Source organism: Cavia porcellus, unplaced genomic scaffold (genome assembly GCF_034190915.1).
Source record: "Cavia porcellus strain 051 isolate PalLab524CR breed Dunkin Hartley unplaced genomic scaffold, mCavPor4.1 scaffold_14, whole genome shotgun sequence".
NCBI lineage: Eukaryota > Metazoa > Chordata > Mammalia > Rodentia > Caviidae > Cavia > Cavia porcellus.
Genome location: NW_026947497.1, coordinates 20,889,815 through 20,917,656, shown reverse-complemented (window position 1 = coordinate 20,917,656; position 27,842 = coordinate 20,889,815). Strand labels below are relative to the sequence as shown.

At 39.5% G+C, this 27,842-nt stretch overlaps 2 long non-coding RNA genes across 2 annotated transcripts in view; one reads left to right on the top strand and one right to left on the bottom strand.

Moving 5' to 3' along the window:
- LOC111753592 (uncharacterized) overlaps positions 1-12,834 on the bottom strand; it is a 101,284-nt gene extending 88,450 nt beyond the window's left edge. The window contains exon 1 of the long non-coding RNA XR_010051447.1: positions 11,959-12,834. This is a non-coding gene — a long non-coding RNA (uncharacterized LOC111753592). The remainder of the gene's footprint in view (positions 1-11,958) is intronic.
- On the top strand, positions 398-12,190 carry LOC134478678 (uncharacterized). Its single transcript, XR_010051448.1, has 3 exons — positions 398-664; positions 3,361-3,600; positions 11,633-12,190. It is a non-coding gene; the product is annotated as an uncharacterized LOC134478678 (long non-coding RNA).
- Positions 12,835-27,842: the final 15,008 nt, after the last annotated feature.

The window sequence follows — 27,842 nt, the reverse complement described above, 5'->3', positions numbered from 1 at the left end:
TTGGGCTTAAAAGCTGGACAGAGGGAAAGGACAGAAGGTAAACCATCTGTCTACACCCCAAGAATTAGGTCCTTTTTTCCTGGAAATTACTACTGAATATGCCTCAAGTAAAATCCAAATAACTCTTTCAGCTTGTTTGAGTGTGAAGAAAGAAACACATTTTAATTTTTCAAGTTATAAAGAAAGAACAGTGCATCTTCTCAAGTGTTGCCCAGCATACATGTGTGGTGTCCTGTCAAGGCTGGGTTAATTAGATTAAGGAGTAGGTATCTCCACTGTGGGTGCAAGGATTTATTAATGGAATGCTTATCTCATTCTGTAAAGTGCATACTATTTGTGGCGTGTGTTTCTGGAGGAAATTGGCCCTGCAACGAGAATGACATTAATAGTAGTGAACAACCTGCGTGAGCGTTCCCCGGGTGCCAGGTGCCGCTCTGGGCACCCCGCTCACTGCTCCTTCCATCCTCAGGGCTACCCACTTCCTTCCTGAGTAAGTCCTCCGCTCCCGCAGCTGGAGGGTGACAGGCGGCCTGCCCCGGGGAAGGGCTCTCTCCTCTGCCTGGCATCTGTGGCCATTGTTCCCAGCGACTTCCGCCACCTCGTCACAGGATGTCATGCCTGTGCTCCTGAAGCAAGCCACAGGACTCCTCCGCTCTTCTGTCTTGTAAGTCAACACAGATGTGCCTTTCTGAGAGATGGCTGCGGGGAATTTGTGCGTCCTTTCTCTTCCTGGACTGTCCTCATGCCCTGTTGTCATTCATCTTCCCATCACAGACTGCAGCTTGATGAATGGGCTTCCCAGCTAGTGACTAATTGTGCCCCAGGGCAGTACTTCATAAAGATATGGGGAGGCCAAGAGAGAGACAGAGACACCACAGTGAGAGACAGAGACAGAGACAGAGAGAGACAGAGATAGAGACAGAGTTCTCCAAATGACACTACTGTAGAAGCTGTGAAACACATAAAAGCATAAGTTATGAAATCAAATAGTTCTGGGTCAGAATCCTAGCTTTATTACTGACTTCTCTGGGTCCTTAAAAGGATTAATCTCCTCAAGCCTCAGTTTTCTCATCAGTAAAATGGGAATAATGACACAAATTGAGCATCCCCAATCCAAAATCAGACACTTTTTGAGGGTCCATATAACATCACAAGTGGAATACTCCATACCTGAATAATTCATGTGACAAGTCACAGTCAAAACACAAACACACCAAAAGTGTGTAAAATCTCCTTCAGGCTTTGTGTACAAGGCACATGATGCAAATGGACTAAGTTCTCAGAGCTGTGTCCCACTGCACAAACACATCACCACTGATTTAATAGTAGTACTCTATGATGTGATCTAGGGATTCCGTATTTAGACGGATTCTCCAGGAACCTAAACTTCAGTTTCTTAAGGAGGCCTTTGCAGGGCTACCACTGACACATTGTCTATAATAGCTAAAGTGAGGCGAATCCTTAGAATGTGACTGTACCGAACGACAGTGCTTTAAAGAAGTGAATAAGGTAGAGGTTCTTCAAGTTGGCCCCAACCCAGTGGAGATGGGTCACAGATAGGCACAAAGCAAAGACAGGGAAAGACACAGGAGAGGGGCAGGAAGCCAGGGAGAGAGACCTCAGGAGGGTCCAACATCACTGGCATAGCTCCTCCAGGACTATAACAAACAAAGCTCTGCTGGTTAAGCCACCTAGCTTACGGTACTTTGTTAAGGCGGTCATAGCAAACTGGTATATTAGCAGCTTTATTATTAACCTGGTGTGCGTTCATTGGCTTAATCATGATCCTTGGTTCATGACACTTGTCATTATTGGGTTGTAAATGTTCTGTTTATATTTAATGATTAACTTGTTGTCAATAGGCTAATAAACATCTGTAAGCATATCTCCCAGAACACAATTAGTAGAAAATAATTCACATCTAATTACAAAGTCTCCCACCAACTTTACCCCTGTCTTCTAAGTGTCTACAAACTTGAACGTAAATAAAACGTAGGATATTCATACAGTCAGATACTACACAGAGTGAAAATAAGTGAATTATAGTTATAATTACTAACATGTACAAATCTCAAACACACATTAGCCCTGGGGAAAGAGAGATGAGAGGGAAAATTAGAATTGGATACAGAATTTCAGTTATATTTCTAAAGCTTTATTTCTTAGATAGAATACTGGAGTGCAAACATTTATTATATTAGCTATGCTTTTCTTTATGCCTGATTATTGCATAACAACAATTTCATAATTTTTAAAGTACATTTCAGCAGCATTAGAGGGAGAGGACCAGGAAGGGGCAGTAGCCAGGGAGGAACCCTCTGGCCACTGCTGTCCCTCCCTGCTCGCCCCCCTTTAAACAGCTAACCAGATGCATGAGGGTGGTACCTGTCTGTGACACCCATGACCTTGAACTTCCCTGAGACTGTCCTAGTAGGTTCACGGCCAGGCTGCTACAGAAGTCATCACCCACACCCCAGTAGTCGGGCAGTATCTTGCCACACGCCACAGAAGTGACTGTAGGTGTAACCGTGTGAGAGTACTTTTCCCATGCCAGCCAGAGGGCAAAATAAATAAAGCAGGAAACTAACATTGATCTAAGAGTTAGTTTGGGGTTGGGTTTGGTTTGATATTGTTCTGTGTTGTTTTGGTTTTGAGACAGGGTCTCCTTACATAGTTCAAGCTTCCTATGAACTCACTGTGTAGTCCAGGCTGGCCTTGAGCTCACAGTGATCCTCCTGCTTCAGCCTCCCAAGAGCTGGGATTATAGGGATGTGCCAACACCCCCAGCCCCTGCCCTGAGAGTTTTAACTCATTCTAGACTAAGCCACCAAAAAGTAAATTCTGCCTAACTGAAAGCACTAACAACTCACTGAAAATGCTAACTGTAATATCCCTCATTAAGAAAAGAATCAACCAAGCATTAATTCTTTAAATGAATAAAACCAAACTGAGTATAGTGGTGCAAGTCATTAATCTCAGCACACACCTGGGGAAGCCGAAGCAGGAAGATCACAAACGCAAGGCCACACAAGGGCAATTTAGATTCTGTTTCAAAATTTAAAAATAATAAAAGACGTTGCGGACTTAGTGAGTGCAGAGGCCCTGTGTTCAGTCCCTAGAACCCCGACCACCACCACCCCCTGAAACACTGCACGGTGAAGCAGAAAGAGCTCAGAGAAATGAAGTTGAACACAGCCTGCGTGGCTCTCAGGGTTGGTGTGCTTTTCTTAATTCAGGAACCCTGACCACTGGTCAGGGCTTTATAGAGCTGTCCACGGGGACACACGCACAACCCCGGGACAGGGCTGCCCCGTAGCGTGTTCCTCGTGTTCATAGACCTATCTCTTCTCCCTCGGACAGACAGAGCATCCAAGAGCAATGAAGAGAAGCCCCACGGTTGTAACCGCCACTACGCTGGGACCCCTTAAAGTCTTCAGAGCTGCAGCCATGGCAGGAAATAAAGAGGAGGGAAGAAAAAGGGAAGTTATTTGTGTAATGGTGTCCTGATGGCTCTAGAAGAGGAAGTGGCAGACCTTTAAACATCGTTAAGATGCTACATAAGGAGAAAATATCAAAATGAAGATACTATACCTGGGCACGGTAGGGCACAAATGCAATCAGGCATTTGAAAACAGATTTGTAGATAACATACTGTTTTAATCTCAGAATTTAAAAAGTAATTGTTTAGCAAGAAATACTCCAGGATATACAGGACAAATAATAATCTATTTGAAGATCTCCAGGGATGGAAGTTACCCAACTGTTCCTAACGTTTTGTAACTGTGATGGTTAGGGATTGTTTTTCAAGTTTAGTTGACGTCTTCCTGATTTAATTTGAAATAATGTCCTCTTGTCCGGTCATTAAAATTATAAAAACATTCTTCACCATAAAAACCAATATAAAGATACCACTAAAACCACATAGTCATCCCTTTTACAAGATTGAGTTCCTTAATTATTTATTTGTTTGTTTCTATTCAGTCCTGGCAATTGAATCCAGAGCCTTTACACTGTTACATCTCCCACCTCATCCCTACCTTTTTAAAAATTTTGAATCAGGGTCCCACTAAGTTGCTTGCTGGGTTGTCCTGGCTTGACCTTGCCATTCTCTTGCCTCAGCCTCCCAGAGTATATGACATAACATCTGAAAATGTTACTTTATTATTAAATTCTAATTCTAACTATGCAGTTTGGGGATTATACATTTTTCATTCATCATTGTATGCAAAACAGTTTCCCACATTATTTATTACTCTGTTAGTCACTTTCTTATTGTTGGAACAAAATCCTCAACATCCACAATTTAAAGGAAGAAAGGTTTATTTTGGCTCACAGTTCTTAGAGGATTCGGTCCAGGCTCTGCTGGTTCCAAGGCAGGAAGGGCACGGTGGAAGTCTCGTGGACAAAAGCAGCTCGTGTCCTGGCAGGCAGGAAACAGAGAGCCAGGAGGAAGGAGCTGGGGAGGAGACAGGCCCTCCCAGGTCCTGCCCTCAGTGGCCACCTCTTCTCATCAACCCCATCTCCTAACGGCACATACAGCTTGGTCTTTCAGTGAATTAATTTACTGATGAGTAGATTCCCCCTGTGATCCAATCGTGTCCCACAGGCATAACCTCTGAATACATGAGGCTTTGAGGGGCCATTCTAGCTCTAAGCTATAACACCCTAACATTATAGTGTTCCTTCAGTATTTGTTCATTTCAGATTTTTGTGCACAATAAACAACCATATGGTTAACAGGATGCCTATCGGTTACCAGAAAGTATGTTGCAGGTTACACTCCAGTGAGAGCAACCTGCAATCACTTCTGCCTCAGCCACTCTAAGTATTCACATTCAAAAAAAGCTTTTGTCATCATGATTAGCAGAGAAATTATATTCCATCCTGGTTTCAACATGAAGAGCTGTTACATAAGCTGGCCATCTTTTTGCAAAGTTAATTCACCACATCTGGGCTGCCCTACCAAGCTCAGGGAAGAGCTTGCCTTCTCCGGAATCCTCCTCGCCACCTGTCTCTGAGGAGACTCTTAGGAGGTAGTCCTAACTCAGACCTAGGTGTTAGCAATCAAAGATAGACAAGGACTTACTGAGATTAAAATGCATCATATTAGGTTAATATCAATTATTTACACCATGTTTTCTCTTTTTTAAAAAATAAATGAAAATCCCAGGGATAGGCAGCTGGAGAGACTGGTTTACCAAGCAGATCTACTTTCTCAGGAAGCCTGAAAATTCCCATGAAACAATGGAAAGTAATTGGATGAGGGGATTCTTTAGGGTACCACAGCATTAGAACTCCTGTGTTTATCCAACCACATATACATCATGCAGTGTATATGTATTTAATGATAGCAGTTCTTATTCATGAAAGGATGAGCCGTAGCAATGAGCCTTAGATATTACAAAGCCATGGTAGGTTTCCAAGGAAATATACAGCTTTTTATTTGTTAATAATAGCCTATGAGATTTCATCAAAATGGGATATTTTCCACTCTGGAAGGATGATGCAGGAGGATTGCAAGTTTGAGGCCAGCCTGGACAGTATAGCAACTTGGGGACACCTTTCCTCAAAATAAAAAAATAAAGGACACAGTACAAAGTCGCTAGTATTGAAAAAAAGAACTAATATTTCTAAGACAATTAATGAAGACAAAGGATAAAAATAATCTAAATAATATATTAAATATTACTCATATGAAGGCTACATGCTAATTATTATTTTGAAAAGTTCAGATCATAAATGAAGTACAAATATTTAATAGGAAATTATCCATATTTTTAAATGATAGCCCTTAAACAGACTTTAAAGAACGAATTTCTACCACTTTTTGGTCACCCATCCTTAGATGAGCACCAAGGCCTTAGTCTTGGTCTCTCTCCACTTCCACAGTGTAAGTGTTTAAGGAGCTTCTAGACATGATGGAGTTTCTGGAACCAAAGTAGCCTTCCCTTCAAACACTTATAAAACTGAACAAAGTAAATCTTTCCAGGAAATGGAGAACAAGAAATGCGAGACAATGATCCTGAAACAGAAACACAATACTAGAATCCTAGAATCTCCCAGCTTTCTGTCTGGCAAATATTTCCTGAACAATATGAAGCAAAACGAAGTCTGTGCAGGGTGTAATACGTGGCTGCTCTGAGCAGGCAACAAGCAGAACGCAGGACGGCAACGGGAATGGGGAGAATTTGCAGGGCAAAGCAAACCGTGCAGGAAGAGGGCGCTGGAACCTGGGTAGGGGTCACCAGGAATCCATAGTTACACAGGCCATGTCCCCTGAGGCTGACCAGACAGCAGCAGCTAGAAGCTTGGGAACAGAACAGAGACATGACAAAAGTTGAACCCTGATGGGGAATGTTGAAGCTCTAGCCCCGCTAGAGAAGGGTGTTAAGGTGTAATTAACACCGCATTATCATCCTTGAAATTCATTTGAGACGTATTATTCAGATCTGCTGTAAACTTGCTCTATTCAATCTAAGATCTCACTCAGACAAAATCTACAAAGATGACAGGGTTTAAAGATTAAGGCTCACCAGATTAAAGGAGTTCAGGATACACCTGAAGGCTTTCTCAAGACCCATGTGAGTCCAGGGTGACTGGCCACAAGCAGAACTGCCAGGTTAATACAAGAACCAATATTCTATGTAGGAAGTAATGTCTACACCTTCTTACTGGCAATGTTCAAGACCTGCAATTGCTCAGAAAGTGGATTTAGTACACAAAATTTAAAGGCAACGTTTATAAGTATGTTTAATGAAGTCAATGGAAATATGTTCTAATGGTTAAAGGAAAATATAGTAACAATGAATGAATAAATAGAGAAATTCAAAAGATAATTCAATCAATAAAAAATAAAACTGAGGCTTAAAAGTAAAATAATTGAACTTTTTTTAAATCAAGAGATCAACACAACAGCAGAGTAGGTGCTACAGGGGAAAAAAGAACAGTCAGTAAATTTGTGGACCAAAAGAGCTACATAAACAAGGGTAAAAAAATTACATGGACAGAAGTTCAGCAACCTACAGGACAATATAAAGTAGTTTGATATATGTCTGGAGTGCTGGGTGGAAAGGAAAATGGGACCAAAAAAAAAGATTGAAATCTGCAGTATCTAGTGAAAGCATTACCCAAGTCCCACAAATCCATAAACAACCAAGGAAAGACCCACACAGGGGGACCTCACAGTCAAACGGCTCCAAACCCTCCAAACCGAAGACTGAGAAAATAATGGAAGCAACCAGAGGAAATAAAAGACACAGTGCATCCATAATAACGAGGTAAATAAGATAAAACTGTGTCTGACATCTCTTCATAAAGAGTGGAGCTGAAAGAACAGGGGAGTAGGTACAAGGAAAAACATTAACACAAAACAGTATATCCAATAAAAATATTCATTAAAAAAAAGAGGTGAACTGTAAGGCTGAGGCAGGAGGATCAAGTTCAAGCCTACTCTAGGGGACTTAGGAACCTCGCAAGACACTGTCTCAAAATAAAAAGGAAAAAAGGACTGGGGTGTAGATTAATGCAAATGCTCTGGGTTCAACCCCCAGTACCACTAAAAAACAAATAACGGTAAGGCTGGGGATTTAACCCACCTGCCTGGCAAGTGTGAGGTTGAGAGTTTGATGTCTACTACCAAAAATTTTTTTAAAAAAGAACATTTATAAAAGGAAAACAAATTAGGATAAGTTGAATTTTCAGATAAAAAAGACATGTACCATAAAAACAAAAGCGAGACAAACTAACAAAAAAACTTCAATTGCCCTTCAGCCAAATGAAAATCACATCTACTGAAAACCCGGGTCCACAGGTAAAGATGAAGAGTTCCAGAAATAATAAATGAAGGGCTTGCCCATTTAACAAAACCGTGCTTTATTTCTTCTTATAATTTCCTTAGAAAGTTACTATTTAGAGTAAAACCCTGTCCCAAAACCCAAAAAAATAAATAAATAAAAGAATATTTGCTTTAGTAATAATACTATTATAATAAACAATGGCATGGTGAAGGCCAGTAATATTATTTTTCCTTTTGGGGACTTTCACCATTAATTATAAGCCAGTTTTATGGAATCAAATAGAATACATTTTACTTTAACCTTAATAAAATAAATTTAATTGTGCTAAACTATACTTGAATCTTTAAAGCTATTTTACCACAAATGAGAGGAAAACAGGATGTGAGCAGACAGAGCTGAGCATGAAACGGCTGGTGCACCACAGGCGAAGCCTGGAGCTGGTGTAGAGGCCATTTGTTCTCTGACTATTCACTGTCTATTCCGAGAGAAAATTATGTGCAGACCTAAGAGTGCCTCGGCTGGCAATTGCAGTGTGATTTAGAGCCAGGTGTGCTAATGCTCTCAGGAGGCTGAGGCAGGAGGATCGGCATGTGTTCAAGGCCAGGTGGGCCACGTAGTGAGATTCTGTCTCAAAAAGAAAAAACCAGTGTGAGTTAGATTACTTATATTTCTCCTCTTTTGAACACTCTTTTGGTTCAAGTCTCCTATTTCTCCAAATCCTTTAAAGGTAGGCATGGTGGCACATGCCTGTAATGCCACCATTTAGATTGCCTGAGGCAGAAGGATTGCAAGTTCAAGTCTCATGTGGGCAATTTCATGAAGGCCTATCTCAAAATAAAATTCAAAGGGGTGGGGATGTAGCATAGTGGTAGAGTACGCTGGTTTTGATCTTCAGTACAAAAAATAAAAGTTTGAAACTTATGGCATAACAAATCAGTGTACAGTACAACCAGCTCTGTAATCACTAAAAGACTGGTCGGTAGACACCATTTATTTTATTTTTTTGTATCAATTAGCATTAAGTTTAAAACCAAAGTCTAAAGTCATTTGACCTGCCAGTCACAACCCCTCCTCAACCACAGTTGAGCGTCACCTAATTGTGGCAAGCATGGCATTGTCACATCAGCCCTCACCTAAAACACCATCATGGTCATCAAAAGTCATTCCTTTTAAATAAGATGATTTTGTAAAATAAATTAAATGGGGAATAAATCAGGACTTACAGAAAAGTTGCTATATTATGACAGTCATCTCCATACCTTTGCTCAGATTTACTTGTGTCAACATCTGTCCCATTTTCTTGATGATTCCAAACCTTCTGAGGATAACTTGTACACCTCTCAGCGCTGTGCCTGAGACTCTTCAGAAAGAAGTCCTCCTACCTGCTTGGTGCAGGATCGGTCTGGTAAAACTGCAATCTAGCCTCCCATCTGCATTCCAAATTTGTCTTCTGACTTGATCATGTCTTTCAAAACATTTGTTCCTTAAGAATCCAATCCAGTCTAAGATTGGTTAGTCCACTTAACTGTTAATGACCCTTTTAATTTTGAAAATTTTAAAGAATTAACAATCTCTCTCTCTCTCTCTGTCTCTCTCTCTCTCTCTGTCTCTCTCTCTCTCTGTCTCTCTCTCTCTCTCTCTCTCTCTCTCTCTCTCTCTCTCTCTCTCTCTCTCTCTCTCATTTCTCCCTCTTTAGTCCACAATGGACTTGCACTCCCTACGTAGCCCAGGCTAGTCAGGAACTCACAGTGATCCTCCTGTCCCAGCCTCCAGGATGTTGGGATTACAAGTGTCCACTGCCACTCTGCTTCAGTTCTCTCTTTTTTTAAGTGGAATGTTCTCCATTTAGAGTTGTCTGCAGTTTCCTCACATTAAACTGAGATTATGCATTCCTGGCAGGAATTCCTTATAAGGAATGCTACCTCCTCACAGTCTCCATAAAAAATGGATATTTTTAATTAAAAAAAAATTTTTTTTTGTCTTTTTATTGGTACCGGGGATCGAACTCAGGACTGCCTACTTGCAAGGCAGGTACTTATGCCACTGAGCTAAATCCCCAGCCCCAAAAAATATTTTTGAAAACTAAATATTTGACTTTAAAATAAGCTCCTACTAATTTAAGATGATTTTTCTAAAGCAAGAGAAATGTTTTCATTAAGAAAATAATTTTTATGTTTCTAGGACAGGTAGCCATCAAACATTTCATCCGTATATTTTCTGAGCCTTTTTGCTAACTGCGTTTGCTGTGTGCCCATATGACAGTCACGCATTCACACAAGGCTTTCGTAGCTATAGAGGGAAATGCCCAGAACCATGTGTATAATATTCATTAAAACACTTGAAATGATGTTTTGTTTGTTTATAAAATATATTTGCAATTAAACACTCCAAAATGAAATATTTGCATTTGCCCCATGTTGCTTTCTTTAGCCATAACTCTCAGTAAATTAAAGTATGGGTACAGCAGACATTAACACTTCTTTCTCTGAATTGACATTCAAACTACCACTAAATAACATGATTTCATGAGACTTAAACTCTAAGTTATTATACTTCTGTTTTACAGATGAAGTCTAGAGAAAAAGTACAGCCTGACAGCTGTTTTCAGTTCATTGCACTTTTTTTAAAAATGACATTTGTTTTCAATTTGTCTATAAATAATGGAAGAAAACACAGCTGAGGGGCCCAATGTGATTTTTATAGAAGATTCATTTTTGGAAATATGATAAGCTTATAACCACATATGTTTAAAATCACTCTAGTATAAAATTCAGAAACTTGAGGTGGGGGAATCTCATGTCAGGCAATTTGGTGTTTATTTTATTCGTCTATTACTTAGCACTATTTGTCACATTTTGTGGTTTTAGACATTTCAGGGCAAAAATTTTAAGTACATATTAAGTTTGGCAACGCTCATTACAAAACTTTAGCATGTACATGTTGCTTATTGACTGTACTCTGAGATTGTAAGTGCATGGGCAAAGATTTCTGATAAACGTATTAATTATGTAAGATGGGAGAATACACATGTGCCTTTGAACCTATTGGAAGTACAGTAACTGAGCACAAGCACCAAACTGTATATGCACAGGTTTGTATGGCTAAGAACATCTGTCTTAGGCAAGGCCTCTGAAGGGCTAAACTTGGCAGTGCAAAGCAAACAAATAAGAAATTTTTAAAATACTGAAGATAAAAAATTCTGTTGGACAGAAAATCCAATGAATAGAATTTAATTTTTTGTGTACTATCAATTCTTAAGTACATGATAACCAAGTAATACATCTGGCCTAATTTTCTGCTTTAGAAGCTCAAAAAGCAAATTCCAACTGGAAAAATTTGTTACACACATTAATGCAAGCAATGGAGTTTCCTTAAATTAAGATGAACTGAAGTTTGACTGCTGGCTAGGGTATACAAGAGCACTCAACAAGAATTTAAAACCTGCCTTAAGTAGTTCTAGAAAATTATTCATTAACAAATATCTTTATTAACATCACGCCTCCTATGATACAGTCCATAAAGGGGAAATGTTCACAGACGAGGATGACAGGGTACAAACTTTGCATTTAATCTTCAAAAGTAAGTTTCTCTTGGTTATCTCTGAATACTTCACAGAAAGAAGCCAAAAGAGCTATTTTCTAGTTTCCACCTATTGCTTTAAGAAGATGAGCATAAAATAGAATTATTTCTTCCAAGCTAGTCCAGTGTGACTTCTGTCCTTTGGGCATAGAAGTGGGAAGATAATAAGCTGCAGGGTCGCCCCAGTTTAAGTCATAAGAAAGCATGACATGTTCCATTATTCCTTTGCTAAAGAATTCTTCTATAATTATCAACAGGTTAAATTCCTTATTAAAGGATTTCACAAAGACCTCTTCTAAAGCCAAATGAGTGGAAACCGGTCATAACTGAGCAAAAGCCATCCGACAGCCGGAGACTCAGCCTTGCTATTGTTTATGGAAAGATGCATGAAGGCTGACTTTGTCACAGTTGTTTTCCTTGGGTTTTGAATATTTTTGCAAACCGCTAAGATACAAATGTCACACAAATGAGTAAGAAAGAGGATTTCCTTCTGAACACAATTGACAGGGCAGGTGCAAAATAAAAGGGAATGTATGTGACGATCAAGGAAGGACACACTTCAGATTTATAAAAGGTTACTCACGTTTCTCATCAGGTGCACACAACTGCCTTAGATAGAAAGCATCAGAACTCACGGAACAGCCAAGCAGCTAGGAACGTGGACTTGGAAGCTGACCAGTAGTTTCAGTTCTAAATTTACCACTAATCTGCTCTGTTTCTGCGACATACGACTGAACTCTTTTTAGCTCCTCAAAAGAAATCGTGATGAATTTACCTCTAGATCCTTCAGTTAATTTCATGAACTTAAAACATTGCCTGGCTCAAAGAAGTATACAAAAAATACTCAATATCTTGCTTCCTCAAACAACAAAATATAAGGGAACATGTTTGCCGAAAGTCTCTTTTCACCAAAGACTGGCTGTTGATTTGATTCCATGCAGCTACTCTGATCCAGGAATATGTGTTTGGCCTGATTTTCCTTCACAAAGATCTTTATGTTATTGTTATTGTTATTGTTATTGTTATTGTTATTGTTATTGTTACTGTTACTGTTGTTACTGCTGCTGTTGGTGTTAATCAAATCCCTGTCTGGTTTAATAGCATATTATTAAGCAAAGATACAACTCCAAAGCAATGTTGGATTTAAATACCACAAATCTCCATTTTAAGTTTTTGTTTTTTTGGGTTTGTTTTGTTTTGTTTTGTTTGCAATAGAAGGTATTGAACCCAGGAAAGCTCTACAATGAACTACATCCTTAGCCTTTTCTGGGTTTTTCTCTGAGACGGCGTCTCACTAAATTGAGCAGGCTGGCCTTGCATTTGTGATCCTCCTGCCTCAGTTTCCAGAGTATCGGGGATTACAGGCCTAAGCCGCCATACCCAGGTCCTCCACATTGTCTTATATCGACAGTCAACAAGTAGTTCCACTGCAAAACCTCCACTTCCTTCCATATGGCACACACCAGTACTCTTTGTGGAATTGTCAGAATCAAAGGTGAAGCATCCAGCAGTAGCAGCAGTCTGATGAGAGCGAGTGACCTCGCTGAGCCTGTCCTTAGCACTTCGCTAGTCTCAAGAAGGAAACATATTTGAATCTTCTAGTCTTGTTAGAGATACTAGATTTGAGCTGGGCAGGGTGCATGCCTACAGGTGCAGGTGCCAGCACCTTGTGAGTATGAGGCAGAAGCATCACATGTTCGAGTCCCACCTGGGTAATCTATGTCTGTAATGGGGTTGGGGCCATAGCTTAGTGGCAGAGTACCCACGAGTTTGATCCGCAGTCATCTGAACTAATGCAGAGCCCCTCCAGCCCTGCCTTTGGTCATACCTTCCTCATTTAAACTTCCTCTATCACACCAGCTACGGAACTTGCGTTTCTGTAGGCTATTCTGCTCAAAGGTATAGACCCGTACATTTGGACGTCAAGCAAATTTAGGTCACTCCCTCTCATTAGACTGCTGCTACTGCTTGATAATGATTTTTCTTCACCTTCGATTCTGACAGTTCCATTAAGAGCACTGGTGTATGCCATATGGAAGGAAGTGGAGGTTTTGCAGTCAAGAGCTTGAACTTTATTATGAGCTTAATAAGTAAACATGAATATTTTAACCTATTGAGAACAACGATGACTCCCTGGCACTATTCTGGGTTTGAAGGAAGTGTATACAAAGTGTTACTCTGTGTCTTGCTCATAGAAAACAACATTTTTTCCCGGGCCTTCTATCTGTCCTACTCAGAAAACTCTCTCGAGTATCACTTTACTAATAAAATGGAAATCACCCTATTCATACAGTCTTGCTTTGATTTGATCTTTTTAAATCACACTTCTCTGTCTCTTTTTCCTCCTCCTGCCTTGTGAAAGACCTATCTCTTCTCTCCAGAAAAACTCCTCCATTCAATCCATATTTCTTTAGTAAGCAATGTCAGCTGTATATTATGTACTAAGAAAAGTCATGGTATCTGTGAATAGAGACAAGGGAGCTGGGAGCTGCCCTTGAGGTGCACGGGGTGATGCGTGGACTGGCAGGTAGACAGTCAATCACACAAACGGGTGTGCAGGGACCATAACAGAACCAAAAAGCAGACTAAGACAACCTAAGTTTTCTGTCTTTCCATCACATCACACTCAAAAAACCAAACCACTTAAAAATGAAACTTCTGTCTCCGGAAGTCTACTCACCTGGATTCTGTTGCAGCCAAACCATACATCTGAGTCTTCAAGGTCCCAAGACCCCGGCCACTCGCATTTGAGAGCACAAGCACCACTTATAAGTTTAGGCAACCTGCTTCACAATCACAGAGCATCCCACCACAATTTATCCAGACAAATTACTTTTCATTGCCATGCCGGGCTCACCAACACCTTTCTTACAGTTACAGTTAGGCCAAAAATAGTCCAGGTTCTTGCGTATGGAACAGGCAGAAGAACAAAGGGAAAAGGGGGAGAGAAAGGAATCCTCTGTAACTCAGGCTTCCAGGACTTAAAGGGTGCGACACCTCTAGCTCCAGAGGCCTCCCCTGTGGTCAGAGACCTCTGAGCCTCCAGTGCCTCCCATTCCATCGTCCACTGGGGCCAATGTCTGCTACCTTGGGCATGACAACATTCTATGCTTCAACGTGGATAATAATTAGGGTGTTGCTGTATTTTCAGTAGAAAGAAGGGGAAGGAGTGGCTTCCTCAACTTCCCTAAACTATTTCCCCCTGAGAGCCCTGCTCCCCAAAAATCTTTGATGGGAATTGAAGGAAGTTCTACCTTCTATAGACACTTCCAGCTGAACAGAGTCATTGGACACCAAGGACACCAAGGAAGTTTCCATCCTAACTAATCTAGGAGTTCAAAGGAACTGAGCACTTCCTCCAAGGATTTCTTGATGAAGTAGATGTGGAAGCAAGATCTGATCTCGAATTGTGGTCCCCACCAATAGTGTGATGGCTGCCAAACAAGAAACAAGTAAAAGTAAATGTGTAAGATCTAAATAATAAGACTATGAGAAGCATCCATAAAGGCCATGTCCAAGACAGTAACCAGGATCTCCAATTCCAAATATTTGGCCAGCACATCCATGACTCACATAGTTTTTCATGACTCTCAGAAGCATGGTCAGCCAATTTCTGCGTCCTCTGATTCTTTTAAACCTTTAGAATGACAAAGGAATTACATTCCTCATTTAGGGATAAACGTAGCCCCTCTGTTTCAGCTGTTAAAAGATCTATTCTATTCCATTGTTGTATGGCTGCTGCTGCCAGTGAGTCTATCAGGACTTGAAGGAAGGCGATACTCTGGTTAAGTCCATCTAGGGTGTTTGTCAAGTCCTTAGGTAGCTGTTGATGACAAGAGAAAGATGTGATTAGTTTTAAGGTCTCATTATCTCTACTACTGGCAGCATTTTAATAATCCCACATGCTACCAGAAGAAACAGAAAAGATGTCATGTTATGACTTGGAACAAGAACCTTAAGTACAGTAATATTAGAGGCTTACTCAGGGAGCCCAAAGGAGATTTTCAAGGGTGAGATTCTCAGGTTAAAGAACATCAGCAACAACAAAAATCATGGAGCAGAGCAGAGCACACAAGTAGCCTGTATCTTCATTGTACAATTCTTATACAGGTTGTTATCATATGTTTACATTCTTGGATAGTGCTGTAACCAGCACAGGCATGTTTACTGTCTCCTACTGTGTGCTTGTGATAGCATGGTCACATTCTCAGGTGTTCTTAGGACACCTCTGAGTTTTTTGAAGCAATCTGAATGGTTCCTCACAAGTACATTCATGCAGTTTACTTAGAGGAAGCAAACTGTTTTACTTATCTGATCCACCAAAGCGGTTGGTGTTTTCTGAAAAGAAATTTGAAGCCTTTATTGGTTCACAGGTGTATGCAGATATCTTCTAACACCTCAGGTGGTTTGAGTTTTCCCCAGGAAAAGTGAATCCAACTATTTATTCCCTTTATCTTAATGGCAGGAGTAGTTCGTAGAGTTGTGAAAGGGCCTTTCCATTTGGATGAAACTTGGTCCTGGTGTCCACTCTCTTTCCATGTCTTAATTAGGACTTCATCAGGAGGGACTGTGAGCTGACAATTATTGTTTATCCTTCTGTATTTCTAGAAGGCCTGTTGGAAAGTTCCTAATGGGTCATGTGTTGAAGGAGTTAGGAGGTTTCAGTGTCAATGAGTAGCTAAGTTGTCAAAAAGGTTCTCTCATATAGTATCTCAGATGGGCCAGCATTAAGTTTGGATTCTCGTTCAGCCAGTCCAAAGGAGACCTAGCCACTTATGGTGGGTTTCTTGACAAAACTCAGCTAAGGTTTATTTGAGAGTTTTATTGTCTCTGTTAACTTTCTAGATAACTGGGGCTCAACACAGTGTGGAGACAATACTTAATTCCCAGTGTCTTGAGAACTCGCTTTGTGATTTGAGATATTTAAAAGGGTCCAGTATCACTGTGGATGGATCTAAGCTGTCCAAACCTAGGGATTACTTCTTTAAAGAGTATGTCTTAGTTACTTTGCTCTCATTACTGGGACAAAATACTCAAAGCCCAAAATTAAGGAAGAAAGGTTTATTTAGCTAAGTTTGTGGACTTTTTAGTCCTTGAGTGGTTGGCTTCATGACAGGGTGGCATGGCAGAAGAGCAATAGTTTATGGCAGCAGAAGACAGCAAAAGAAACCAGAGCAAAAGGGGAGAAGCAAGAGAGCAAGCCTCTTTCCCTCCCTTACATTGTACGTAGGCTACCGGCCCAAGGCAGGCATAGCACTCGCACCCATAATCCCAGCATTTGACCATGAATCAATTACAGACTCTAGAAGCCCGCCTCCATGACTACATGAGGCTTTGGGGTTACATCTAGACAAAGCCATAGAGGACTTTTATCATCCCTAGAACCCATTCTGACCTGGTGGGGAAGGCCTCTATCTACCCAGTAAATGTGTCAGTGCATACCATGGCATAACCTGCCCTTCTAATGCCATGCTTTATGAAACTGTTACCATCAAAGAACAGTGTGTTAGCTAGTACTGTTAATGGCTGGTGCCCTAGATCAGGACAACCGCCATAATTTTGAGTGATGGTCTATCACACTCGTGTTCTTTTGGTTGGTTGGAAGAAGCGTGACTGAGTTTAGAACAGTGAAAGACTGAAGAGAAACATCTAGGTTTTCAGTGAGAATGGCCTGATATTTAGTGAACCTTTTTCTAGTCATCCATAAATATCTCTTGAGTTCTAAAAGAGCCTTTGCTTGACTTTGGTTTTGGCGGGGGTGGGGGATTGTTATTGTTATTGTTGCTTTGTTTTGTTTTTATTGTTTGATACTGGAAATCGAACTCAGGGCCTCGTGCTTTCCAGGCAGGCATTCTGTGCTGCTGAGCTACATCCCCAGCCCATTAGAGCCTTTACTCGATGTAGAGTTTGAACTAAGATTTTTTATCCTGAAGTTATCTTAGAAATTTCCTGGACGAAGAGTGCGGTAGTAGCAATAGGTAGCTAAGCCAGCCTTGTGATACTCTATCTAGTTTCCTAGAAGAGTAAGCAACTTGTTAGTCTTCCTACTTTAGATGTTGGGATGTACTCCTGTGGCTACTCTGTGACTCTCAGTCACAGAGGAAAAGGCTTAGTTAGATCTGGGATTCCTAATGGTGGTCTGTTTTAAGGATTTAAGAGCCTCTTGAGCAGCTGCTGCCCAATTTAGAGATTCTGTTCCTGGTCATCAAGTTGCTTCATATAACAGCTGGGCTATTACTCCAAAGTGGGGTATCCATAATGCACCAGAAGCCAACCATTCCCAAGAAACTCCTCAGTTGCTGTTTGTACTCTGAAGGACCCAGATGGAAGATTGCCTCCGTTTTCCTTGAAGTTGTTTTTGTCTTGGAATTCATATATATTCCAGACAAGTCATCTTTTGTTGAGAAATCTGAGCCTTGTATTAGAACACCTTATAATCCTGTTTTGTTAGAAGACTGAGTCTTAATGGTGTTCTCCTAAGATAGCTTCCTAGTGAGGCTATAAATGAGGGGGTAATCTACATACTGTAATAGGCTTCCATTTTTGAAGTGTAGGTCTTTCAGGTCTTGCCCTACAGCCCTTTCAAACAAGTGGGAACTATCTCTAAAGCCTTGGGGCAATACAGTGCAAGTATACTGTTGGCAAAGTCCTATTTGGGGATCCTCCCATTCAAATGCAAATAAATATTGGAAGATAGAGAAGAAGGCATCTTTGAGATCAACCATGTAGTGTCTCCTGTGATCTGTGCTAAAAGAGTATGTGAGTCGTCTACTAATGGGTAAATAAGTACCACCGTGTTATTAATGATTCTGAGATTTTTTAAGAGAAAAAACAATAAAAATGATACAAAACTTCAAAACAAGATAATAGGGAATTAATAATGTGCAACTTGATCAGATTTCAAGATATAAGCATGAAAAATTGATCAAACAATACAAACACAATCCACTTTTTGCAATGAACTAATAGAAATTAGTAGAATAATTACCTTAGCTATCATATATATTTTTTCTTTTCCCTTCCTTCTTTTCTCCTTTTCCTGATCCCTGTTGTTCTTTCTTCCCCTTTCACTTTCATAATATCTATTGCACATTTTTGATCTTAGTTAATCTTTAAGTTTCTTATACTAGGGAGACAATACGATGTTTACACATGTGAGTCTGATTCATTTCACTTATGAATGTGGTCTCAAATTGCATCCATTTACCTATAAAAGCCTCAAGTTTATCCTTCTTTATAGCTGAGTAATACTCCATTATATAAAAACATCACATCTTTCTTATCTGTTCCATGGTGGATGGGCATTTGGGTTGTTTCCAAGATTTAGCAGCTACAAATTTTGTCGTTATAAGCATGGATGCACCTACATTGCTGTGATATGATTTTTTAATTCTTCTGGGAAAATAACTAGAGGAATAACTGGGTCAAATGGGACTTCTAATCCTAGTTTTTGTTTAGGAATCTCCACACTGATTTCAACAGTGGTTGCACCTGTCTACACTCCCACCCCAGTGGAGAAGGGTTCCTTTTCCCCCACAGCCCTGAGGGCTCTGAGACCTTCCTAGGAGACATTCTTCAGGCTGGCTCACCAGCTGTTGCAGCTGAATGGGCCCAAAAGAGTCCAGGTTCTTGTGTACACTGAGGAAAGCATTGCCAAGCACACACCTTGCAGTAAGTGGTTGCCTTTATTACACCTTCAGTCTCTTTCTCCTGGCTTTTGCTTCTCTACCCTCAGCAGCAACACGCCTGTTTGTACGCTGCCCTCCATATGCCTTCCGTGCCCTGGCTGTCTCCAATTTGCTTTTTCCTGTACCATGACAGTTCATGAAATTTTAGGATTGCGGCCTCTGCTTTCACAAAACACATTTCCTTTTAAATCATCTGTCATGGTGGGGCTGGGGATTTAGCTCAGCGGCATAAGCGCCTGCCTTGCAAGCAGGCAGTCGTGAGTTCGATCCCTGGTACCAAATAAAAATACGAAAAAGACAAAAAAAAAATCATCTGTCACGGGCCCCATATTTTTAAAAGCCAACCGTGGTCTCTTAGTTTACAAACCAGCAGCCCCTTCTCAGCCTTCATCTTTTTTGCTGAGAAATCTCTAGATATATATATATATATATATATATATATATATATATATTTTTTTTTTTTTTTTTTTTTTTTTTTTGTCTTTTCTGGTGTCATCCTCTTTCTGCCTCGTCTCTCCTTTGCCTTTCTAAGAATCTTTCCCTGGGTGCCACACACCTCTACTCTCTTTCCTTACTTTTTTCTGATCTATCTTATTTCATAAAAATGAGCACCATGCAAAATATGGTCATTATTTATGATCTTATCATTTGAAAATCTTCAACTATCACTCAATATAATTTCTAAATGTTGATTTTTAGCAAGGACTCTCCTAGGAAGGCAAACACTATAGCTCAACCTATAAGATGTGATCAAAAACTACAGTAAAAGCTTGTTTCTTAAAAATTATAATAAAAGACACATTGCCATTCATCCTCTTCAAAATACTCTTTCTTGATTTTATTACCCTTATCCTATCATTTTTGCCACTTTCTAAAGTGGTTTTGGAAGTCTGTTTTTGTGTCCTTAGTTCAGTTATTAGGGTTGCCCTGATGTCCTGAATTCATTCAAAATGTTTACCTTTCCCAATCATTTTGACTTTGGAAAAGACCCAAAAGTTACGCAGTACCAGATCTGGTAAATAGGAGAACGAGTACACATCATAATGTACATAATCTCAACAAAATTACTTACATCATTCCAAATGACATCTAAAACCCTCTTCTTATTACACACAGAGCTCCAGATTCTTGTCCTGAGTGCTTTGTTTCTCCTCGTCATCAATTTGAATTTCCAGAGTTATTTTTCAATCCCCTTCCTCATATCCACTTGATTTCCAAATCCTGTAAGGACGTGCTCTGCAGGGTTTTAGTATCTGTTTTCATTTTTCTCACTACCTTCATGGAACCAAGACCTGCACACACATCTGATTACAGCAGCTCTCTGCTAACCTGCTTCTCTGCCTCCTCTGAGGAATCCCCACCCAATCACCCCCACCTGATCTCTCTCAGTAAATGAGTGGACGAGTCTTTCCTGCCCAAACACCTTCAACTGGCTTCCCAAAACCGACAAGACAAAAACCGATAAGCTGATAATCACAGCCAGCCATGGGTAAATCTTAACCTACTTTTCAGAATCATGTCCCAAAACTCAGCTCCTTGCGAGTGAAACTGCTCCACGAGCCATGCTGCAGGACAGTTTTCTGTTTCTGGTCCCTGTTTCCTAATGAGGACTCAAGCTCCCTCGCCTCTTCTCCTCTCCTCTGTCTTTAAGGCTTGTTTCAAGCCCGCCTCCTCCCAGTCCTGGGTCCAGGTCTATGCTCTCTGAGGCATTCCGAGCCCAGCTCTCTACACTTCCACCACTGACATCCCTATTGCTTTGATTAATCCTTGAGAAGTCAATTATCTTTTTAAATGTAACTCCTGGATTTGGAGATACTAAAGAAAGCATCCTATTACCTCCTGGGAAGATTTCTCTTACATCAGCATGCTCAAAGGATTGGGTAGAGGGAAGGATGCTAATTAGGAAACTACTGCAGGTCAAGAGATAAGATCATGAGGAAAAGGTGGAGATGTATGCACTGAAGAACAGCACCCTAAACTGGATTTTGGAGCATGGTACAAAGTGAAAAATAAAATGTTCTTGGATGACAATCTAAAAGAACACTATGAAGATATATTTCATAATAAAATGTAGAAATGCACAGGATTTTAGAGAGAACAGTGAGATGAATATACTTGGAAAACAATTTTAGGTGTCTATGGCAAACATCGTAAAGTAAAACTGTTGGTATTGAACTTCAGAGCTTCACGGTAAATTGTCTTTCGCCTGTGATTAGCACTAAAACTAATAGCAACAGATGGCCTATTTAAATGTGGTTATGTTCTGACCTATATTGCTCTAGTTCCCTAGTAATTCCTGGCATGGGAAATTATAAGTCAATGAAACCAGTACCAAAGGACTGATTTTATAATGCCTTACCTTTAAATGGTAATGAGCATTAAGATACAACCCTTTTACTCATCAAATTGGCTGTATTTGTTTACTCAGCACCAGAAGCATAATTATTCAGAATTCTATTTGGGGAATTCCAGGAAACCAAATCCAGTCACTTTGATGATTTCCTGTTATATTTTCCAAGATATTTTTCATATTAATACTTTTTCAACTATAGGAAAAATATTAATGATTAATTTGTACATCCTGTATTTTCTAGAGCTGGTATATTCCTTCAAAGCCTCTGTTTCATCAATTGAAGAGTTCAAGGGCATGTTAACCCCGGTATTTACAGCAGTGAAATACAATATTCCTGCATACTTTTTCTTTTCTCTTTTCAGGTTTGCTCATTTTTGTGTTTATTTTCCCATGATTTCTAAACTTACTCTACCAAATTCCCAAGTCTGGAATGATTTTCTGTCACTGCAGTCACTGAAGCATAGTATTGTTTGCCATCCGGAACATCCTCCAGTTCTACTCAGAGGGGAAGAGGAGAAGAAAGGGGGAGCAGGTGCAGAAGTTCTATTCAGGAGGGCACTGACCCCCGGCGGGGGCGTGACGGGGCTTTAAAATAGGATTAGACACCCAGACAAGAAAAGGTCACACTTGACATTTCCACTGGAAATACCAATGCAAATAGCGCTGATCCTAGGGACGTTGCTTTCTCTGTCTCTCTGTCTCTCTCACTCTCTGTCTCTCTCTCTTTCCCAAATAGATTTAAGAGAAAACTGATAAATTTCAGTAAACTGTTTCCCTACAACTCAGAAAAGCAGCTGTTGGAAACAAGGTCCAGTGATAAACAACAATATGAATTATAAAGTTCACTGAGATACTTTTTCTCTGTTACTGGTTATTTGTAATCATTCTTTCTTTTGTCATAGAAAAACAACACAAGGATGGAGCAGGGAGAAAAAGACATAAAGATCTGGAAATTTTGATTCTGTTGTATTCAAACTCTCAGTTGAGTTTTAGGAACTTACTGTGAAAATCACCGTCGACTCTATTTGTACTTATAAATTACCCTGACTCCTTTAACAGTGATGATAAACTAATGATGAGATTTTTTTCTCCCCATTTTTCATCTCCTGGTGAAAACTAGCTCATCAGAAGGAAAAGGGAAATAGGGAAGATGGGGTGAAGAAAAGGAAAGAAAAAATGAAAGATAAAAAGAAAACAGGTCTGTGAACAGGAAGGGCAAGGTGGTTGAAAAGAGGCGATAAGAATGGGGAAAAAGGGGGCTGGGGATTTAGCTCAGCGGCATAAGCACCTACTTTGCAAGCAGGCAGTCGTGGGTTCGATCCCCGGTACCGGGTTTAAAAAAAAAAAAAAAAGAATGGGGAAGAAGAATCAAGGTCTATCACTATAGATACAAATTCCCACATAATTAATGTGGTTGTTATGTATGTATCTACATTGTATCAATAAACTTATAGGGGAAAAAAGCAGCTGATCAAACTATCCTATATCCAAGTAAAATTTGGAGGCACCTTGAAGAGGATTCCCTCAAGCTGCTTCAAGATTCACTGCTTCAATGCAGCTTCCTAATTTATTCACCAAAGAGGGTGCTGCCTACTGAACTCACTGACTGCGCGACTGAGAATTCACAGCCTTCCAGCTCCAAACTTCAGTGTGCATTCATTGGCACAACTGAGTCATGTGTGTCCCTCAGCAATGTTCCCAAAATAAACCAGACCAGAAAGTTTCTTTCCCATACAGAGCTTTCTGGAAGGCACAAATACAGTCTAGAGGCCTATGTGTATAGACTTACTCAAAGAAATCAAACATATTACCTGCTGTGTAGATTCAAATTTAATATTATATATTTACACCCATCATATATAAATTGTTTAAGATTCTTAAGCTTTTAACTATGAAAAAAGTAGAAATCAATTCTACTAAGTAAAAACCAAAACTTCAGTTAACAATCGTCCTGCATGGTGTGATGTGACAATGTTGTCAGCAGATTAAATTCCATCTTTATCCGGTGAACTACGAGCTTTGAAATTGTCTGCCAAGCTGAGATGGTGTATTTATAGGCTTTTATTCATCAAAGTCACACAAAACTGCCAGCATGTCTGGAATAAGGTTATCTTGAAAAGTAAAAGCAGGAAAGCAAAAGCCAGAAAAATAAAAGTAGCAACCTTCTATGGGAAAGTGTGTGAGTCTGTTATTTGAAATTATAAAAACTTCGAGGGCACCTATAAATGCCTAAGTGAGTATCTAGGGATCTCACATCTCAACCCAACCTCTACCTACCACACCTACGAAGTTGGGCTAAATCTAATCTAGAATATGGTTTTTCACATTTTAATCCCCAAAGTTAAGAGTAATAATATAAATTGCCCCTTTTTCCTTAATGAAATTCAAGAACCTGTCTAGGGAAATGCTTCTTTTAAAGAGCGGTTTTAAGATCACGGAACTAAGATTTTTTTTTTTTTTTTTTTTTTTTTTTTTTGCCATGATATTCAGAATCCGTGAATTTACTATAATGGAGACCATGAAGAGAATGAGAAATTGGCTTTAGATTAAACTGAAGCTCAGAAAACTTCTTGCTTGCTGCAGTTATTGAACTCTACCAGTCTAAAGAAAGAGTTTATGTAAATTATTTTTTAAAATACAAGAATAGTGGGGGCTGGGGATTTAGCTCAGCAACATAAGCACCTCCCTTGCAAGCTATATCTGAAGAGTAATGTCTACTTTTATCTTACAGTATTTTCCAAAATGATCTCCCTTAACTATTTTTGTGGCTTTTGTCACTGGGATGAGTCAAAGGGGTTAGCTGAAGATAACACTAAACTGAAATGTGAATCGCTCAGGAAATTTTGGGGGCTGGCAACGGGTACCACTGATTGAACCCGGGGCTCTGCACATGCCAGGAAAGCACTCTACTACTCGGCTATACCCCAGCGGGTGAATACAAAACCTTTTGATGGGGGCTGGGGATTTAGCTCAGCGGCATAAGCACCTGCCTGGCAAGTGCGAGGTCTCAGTTCGATCCCGGGTACCACAGAAAGCAGTTAAAGTGAAAATTCAAAATTACAAGAATGTCATGTTTTTCTTTACTGAGGAGGTGTAGGATTTTATGAGAAAACGTATCTTGAAAGACACCAGAAAAAGGAAAAATTAGACCAGTCATACCTCTTAGTGCACAGGAAAAGGGAGAATATTTTTAACTTTTAAATATAATGTTCAAGTACCTTTCCAAATATAAAGACAATATATGCTCAACACACAAAAAATTGAAAGATACAAAACTTAAACCTCACCTATCTATATAAAGAAGCACTTCTTCAATATAAATACATAAATAAGTACATTTACTTTAAAGGGAATTAGATTCTTCAGGTTGTCCTACTTTAGGTCACTGTGAGCTCTGCTGTTTCCCACGCACGCTCAGCTCATCCCTGATCAATCCCTTGGCAGCAGTAACTACTGAGGCGCAGTAACTTGCAGTGTCTCACTACCTTGGAACAATTACTCCCTTAAAGGACTATGTGTGCATATCCAGCTACGCCATAAGCAGTGTATTTATCCTGCCAGTATTACATATTAAACGTTTGACTATGTTTAGACACATACAATATATAGCTATTATATACATCTGTCTTTTTAAAAGGCTTACAATGATGGCTTTAATGTGAATCTCTTTGATTACTAGTGAGACTGAAATTTTGGGGGTTTTTGGTTGAATAGTTACGGTTCTCTTACTGTTCATGATAACCCTTTCCACATTTCAGTCATTTCTCTGTTTGTTTGTGATGGTGGTGGCACTGGGCGTTGAACCCAGGGCCTTCACACTGAGCTAGATACCCAGCTCTTCTGTTAATTTTTTGTTACTGTTACTTTAATTTTGTGGCAGCGTTTCATTAAGTCAGCAAATTATCCAGGCTGGGCTTGAACCTGGAATCCTCCTGCTCAGATTCCCAGAGCACTGGGATTGCAGGGATGCGCACCATGCCTGGCTCCTTTATTCTTTTCATTACCAATATTGGCACAATAACACTTTTTGTATGTACTTTTTCAATTTCATAATTTTACTTGTATTTTTAAATGAATTTTCCTTTAGAATTTATTTATCCTACTCACTTACTACAATGCTTTCATGATTACAAAATTCACCTTCATTCTAAAATTACTTAAGTGCATATATTGTTCAAGATTTTTTATAGTTTTAATCTGTCTAACATTTATTATATTGTATAGTCAAAGAGCAAAATTTTAATTTCATGTTTTTCTGTGGCTACTTAGTCACATATCTTAGTCACCATGTTCTTTAAGGTTTTAGAAATCATGAACAGTTACTATAAACATGAGGACAATTTTCAGAGTTCTTTTACTGCTGGCACTTTTATTCTTCTGTTGGTCTCACATTATTTAATTTTTGTCAGTTCACCTAGAAGAATTCCTAGTCACGCTTTTCAAAAAAGCAAGTCTTGACATTTTCACATTTAGTCTTCTAGACAAACTTTAGAATAATGTGGCCTCGTTCCCAAAGAAAACTTTTTTGAGACTATGATTAGCAGTGCATTTGATCTATTAGACAGTTTAGAAATAACTTTGTCTTTTCACATTCATCGTTCCATTTAGAAGCAAAGTACATCGTTTTGTTTCCCTAAGATTTTAGTAAAGAATTTTATCATCATTATTGATTAAATGTTTTCCTACACCTGGGGACATAGCTCAGCAGCCCAATGCCTGCCGAGCAAGGGCAAAGATGTGAGTTTGAGTCCTGGTACCCTCCAAAAAAAGTTTTCCTACATTGTATTTCTTAGTGTTTAAGCTATTGATTTTGAAACTGATGTCACATGGCCACCTTATTGAAATTTTCTATGCTGCTTCAAATATAAAGTTCACATATGTTTAAATATTGCATTGGTTATTTTGAGGAGAGGAGGGCTACCAGGAATCGAACTCACAACCTTACATTTGCCAGGCAGGTGCTGTACTGCTGAGCTATATACCCTGCCCTGAATTGTTTATTTTGCGTGAGAAACTGAAAGTGTAAACAAAGACAAAAATGGATGATAGATACAGGAAAGCAGGAAGAAAATATTCATTTGGGAAGGAGGACAAGGAAGGGAGGGCGGAGGGAAGGGAAAAACAGAGAATAGAAAGAAGAAAAAATGGAAACAGGAAGAATCAAGATATGTTAAGTACAGCTACAAATTCCCTATGAGGAATGTGATCATTATGTATAGTAAAAATATAGCAATAAAGTGAACAGCTACTTTGAAGAAAAAGAGACAGTACAGTATCCATTGCTGATTCCCTATCATCATGCTGTGACATCTAGTAAAGCTGTTATTCTTTGTTCAGAGTGGTTTTACTCTGTTTTGTGTTGTTCAATTTCAACCTCTGTGAAGGAATGGGCAGCTGTTTTGAAGAAAACAAGAGACATTATGGCCGCCATTGCCGGTTTTCCTATTGTCTGGTTTTCCTATTGTCTGGTTTTGAAGGCCTGTAATGCCTTCATCACGCTGTTCTGATCAGTTTTGCACTATTTTGTTTTGTATGAATTCTTTGTGTGTGAAGATATAGACAACTATTTAGAAGAAAACAAGAGACATTATGGTAGCCACTGTAGATCTCCTGTTGTTTTGCTTTGAAATCTGTCACTTACATTGTTTTCTTCTGTGTTCTGTTTCGTTATGTTTTGTTTTATCCTCTTTAAAACAAAAAAGCATAGCAATAAAATTAATTTTAAAAAATAAAGTTATTTACATTTTTATAGATACGCATAATAATGTATCATAAATAACGAGTTGAACTCCTATTTTTCTATATGTTTTCCTTCCCAATACTACTTTAGTCAAAATAATGTTAAATAGGGTACAAAAGAAATGTTTGTCTTATACTTGATTTTCCCTCTGTCCTTCACTGCTGAATTTTATCCTGGTTTTCTAAAGATGTATATTCTGTATCAGTTAGGGCCTGTGATGGTTAAGCTTGTTTATTGGATTGGCTTGGGAGCTGTTCAGGAAATTAGTAAAGCTCACTTCTGGATGTTTCTGGTGAGTCACAGAGGTGTGGACTTGGGGTCTTTATCTGGTCTCTGGCCCCTTCTTTGCATTGTTCCTGTGCTCTGCCTCCTGGCCACTATGAACTTAGCATCAGCTTGCCTACTCTAGGCCCTTCTGCCATGGTGTTTTTCCCTTGGAGCAGGTCAACCACGGACTGAATCCTTTGAAACGTGAGCACTTAACCTCTTGCTTTAAATTGTGTGTGTCAGGTATTTGCTTCCAGCAAAAAGAAAGCTGACAAATACAGAGCTTCTGACAGAGCAGACCTAAAATTCAGCTAAGTCAGCAAGTGGTGTAAACAATGTTCATTCCATGATGCTATCACACCTCACCCTCAGAATTAAATCAGAACTGGGAGCTCTGTTTTTAAACACCGAAGCCTATT